This window comes from Crocuta crocuta, unplaced genomic scaffold, assembly GCF_008692635.1.
Source record: "Crocuta crocuta isolate KB4526 unplaced genomic scaffold, BGI_CrCroc_1.0 scaffold157, whole genome shotgun sequence".
In the NCBI taxonomy this organism is placed as follows: Eukaryota; Metazoa; Chordata; class Mammalia; order Carnivora; family Hyaenidae; genus Crocuta; species Crocuta crocuta.
In genome coordinates, this window is record NW_027531872.1 from 93,491 (window position 1) to 97,135 (window position 3,645).

At 61.3% G+C, this 3,645-nt stretch overlaps 1 pseudogene; it reads right to left on the bottom strand.

Annotated features, from left to right (window-relative positions):
• Nucleotides 1-3,645, bottom strand: part of LOC144238890 (nuclear pore membrane glycoprotein 210-like) — a 69,755-nt pseudogene that overhangs the window by 12,067 nt on the left and 54,043 nt on the right.

Here is a 3,645-nt window from a genome sequence, read left to right on the forward strand (position 1 = left end):
AGGGGTCGTTGCCTGTAAAACGGGTCCCTAGAATGCAACCACCTCTGGGCGGGGTGTCCGCGCATGCAGTCAACGCACACAGGCGCCTACCATGTTCCAGGCACCAGCTGCCCAGTCGGGACACCGGGTGCCGGTCCCAGCAAATCACGGGCCTCGCTGGGCCTCAGTTTCCCCATCCATGAAAGGAGGCCACTGCGATCAATAATCTCCAAACATCTCCAGCTCTGACATCTAGAAGATTCTATAACTTTCCATCTAGGACCTCTGCCCCAAGTTATTCTTCAATAAGTTCTCACCTCCAATTTCTCAGCTGGGAGGTGAACAGGTCTATTTTACACCTGCGAGGGGGATTCTTTACCTCAATACACTGCTTGTTTACTCCAGAAAAGAGGAACACATGATGCTACCTTCAGAGCAAACAGCACGGTCTGGTTGGCCCCGAAAGGCTCTCGGGCGGTCACTTGGACGCCAGGAAGCCTTTCTCGTCACCGTGCACAAGAACCTTCTCTGGCCCGTCCAGGACGCGGTAGCTCAGAGAGGCCGCTCCATCCCTTTGGAAAACAGACTTGGTGTTTCGGAGCACGGCAGCGGGAGTGGGTCGCAGCGAGGCGCCCGGCGCCCCTGCCCTGAGGTCCAGTGAGGCACCCTTGCCCTGAGGTCCAGCGAGGCGCCCCTGCCCTGAGGTCCAGGGAGGCGCCCCTGCCCTGAGGTCGGAGGCGTCCGGCGCCCCTGCCCTGAGGTCCAGCGAGGCGCCCCTGCCCTGAGGTCCAGGGAGGCGCCCCTGCCCTGAGGTCCAGCGAGGCGCCCCTGCCCTGAGGTCCAGCGAGGCGCCCCTGCCCTGAGGTCCAGGGAGGCGCCCCTGTCCTGAGGTCCAGCGAGGCGCCCCGGGAGAAGACACAGGCCTGATCTTAGCCCCCCTGTGCATCAGGCCCCAGTGCGCAGCCCGACTACACAGGAAACTTAATTTGGAAAACCCATGTTTGCAAGGACAGCGCTGCTCCTGGGAGAAGGGACTGAGGGCGAGCGCCTCTCACCAGCCGCAGGGCACACTCGCTGCGCACGCTCGTTTCCGGGCCAAGCTTCCCAGTTACTGACACGAGGCGGCCGGGCACGGGGGAGACACGACGGGGCTGAGCCGGGCAGAGCCCGCGGGCAGTCCCAACGCCCGGCAAGCAGCTGCGGGCCGCCTCTCTCGGCCTCAGTTTCCCCGACTGTGAAGGGGAAGCAATGGTGTTGCCCCGTCCTGTTCTCAAGGGCAGGGAACGGGATGAGATGGCTGCTGGCGCAGACCTGCGCTGGGTGGAAGACACATCCCGCAGTGTTTCCTGCTCTTTACGGAACAAAGAAACAAGAGGAAGCCGAGGCGTTCAGCCCNGGATCTGCATTTCCACCTGCTCCCAGGCAGTGCCCACGCTGCCGGTTCAGGAATGACTCCCACTGCACATCAAGCCTCGACATCTGACAGTTGAACTCTCCCAGGGACGACTCCTTTCCCTCCGAAGCAGCAGACGTGAGCAGTCGGCATTACAGGCTTTCGAGGCTACAGGGGAGAAAAGCCAGACCCTCGGGAACAAGTGGACCCGCAGAAGACGTCCGTGGTGGGGGGAGGGGGAGCGTGGGAGCTGCACCCACTTCACGCCCAGAAAGACGCAGTTGGCTTGAAGCACCCGGCTCCTGACAGCTTTGGCAAAGGAGCCGTCGGACGCCGAGCGCAGCTCCTCAGCCTGGCTGCACACAAGCGCTGAGTCACGCACCTGTTTGTCTGAGGCTTTATAAATGAGTTGGGCCACGTTAATATTTGTTCTGCTTCTGTTTGAGGGCTCAGCAGCAGCACCTTCCTGAATACCTGGAACAGAGGCTGAGTTCTGTTTCCCGTCATGCTACCGGAGCCACGGCCGAGCACCCGCCCCCCGCCCCTCCCGGCAGGGAGACCCGCGGGGCCGAGTCGTGACTCCCTGCTGCCGGCACCTGTCAGGCGGCCGGCGACGGGACGGGAGGGCTGACGTTCAAGAGAGGCCGAGGGTGCGAGGAGAGCAAGCGGCATCTGCTTCACGGAGCCAGGGAACGGGCCCCTCCCCGAAGCCCCGGCGGTGGGGACAGCTCTGGGGCACGGCAGGCAGCGCGCGGAGCTCAGGACCTAGGGTCTTGCTCAGCTGCTCCTCACTGTGACCATCTTGGACTCACCGCCATCTCGCTCCCACGGACCCGCACGGTGTGGGGGTGGGGAACGTCAGCAAGCCAGGGCAGCAGATGGTAACCCTGCTAGTGTCCGCGCGGGTCTGACCATCACTCCCCAGGGGGCCCTCGGCGGCTCCCCAGCCCACGGCGGCGCACCTCCGGGAACTCCAGGCCCCTCCCTACATGCACCCTGCTTGCCCGCCACCCTTTCTCCAGGAACCCTGGGGAGGACCTCCCTTGGCACCCGGGCCGGGATGCTGAGCACAGCTCTGAGCTCCCCACCGGCTTCTGATCCGATCAGGCTGCTGGACCCTAAGGGCTTGGTTTCCTGAGAAAACCCTCTCCCTCCCAGCACTGCTATGTTCTGATCATATGCATGAGCCTGGATTTCTTCATCTGTAAAATGGGTCTAAAACTAATAATCCTNCGGACTCACCGCCATCTCGCTCCCACGGACCCGCACGGGGGGGTGGGGAACGTCAGCAAGCCAGGGCAGCAGATGGTAACCCTGCTAGTGTCCGCGCGGGTCTGACCATCACTCCCCAGGGGGCCCTCGGCGGCTCCCCAGCCCACGGCGGCGCACCTCCGGGAACTCCAGGCCCCTCCCTACATGCACCCTGCTTGCCCGCCACCCTTTCTCCAGGAACCCTGGGGAGGACCTCCCTTGGCACCCGGGCCGGGATGCTGAGCACAGCTCTGAGCTCCCCACCGGCTTCTGATCCGATCAGGCTGCTGGACCCTAAGGGCTCGGTTTCCTGAGAAAACCCTCTCCCTCCCAGCACTGCTATGTTCTGATCATATGCATGAGCCTGGATTTCTTCATCTGTAAAATGGGTCTAAAACTAATAATCCTCGCCGTGTCTGTCTCAAAGAGCCGTGGGGTTCAAGCGGCGATGTGAGTGGCGGTACTTGCGGAAAGGTAGTGTGATACATGGCCTCTGGGCACTAGATGGGGTTCCTGGGTCAAGGGAGTCCTTCCACTCGGCAGGTGATTTTGACGCGGATTCATGTTGCACAGGAAGTACACACACAGACATGTCTCCTCCTACTTCCTGTTTGTCTTCAGTGCATGTTCTTTGTTGTCCCTCTTTATTTTATTTTTTTATGTTTATTTATTTTTCAGAGAGATACAGACAGAGCACGAGTGGTGGAGGGGCAGCGAGAGACACACACAGAATCCGAAGCAGCTCCAGACTCTGAGCCGTCAGCACAGAGCCTGACACGGGGCTCGAACTCACTAACCACGAGATCATGACCCGAGTCGAAGTCAGAAGCCTCACCGACTGAGCCCTCCAAGCGCCCCTGTTGCCGCTCTTTAGAGGGAAATGAAGGTGCAGGAGAGACCTTACTTTCCCGTTAACTCAAGGGTAAGGAAAGCAATAATGCCAGCACCAGGGTCAATGGCGCGGACATGTGGTCTCACCATCAGGAGACCTGGGGGCTGGGGGGCGGGGGGGGGAAGTGGTG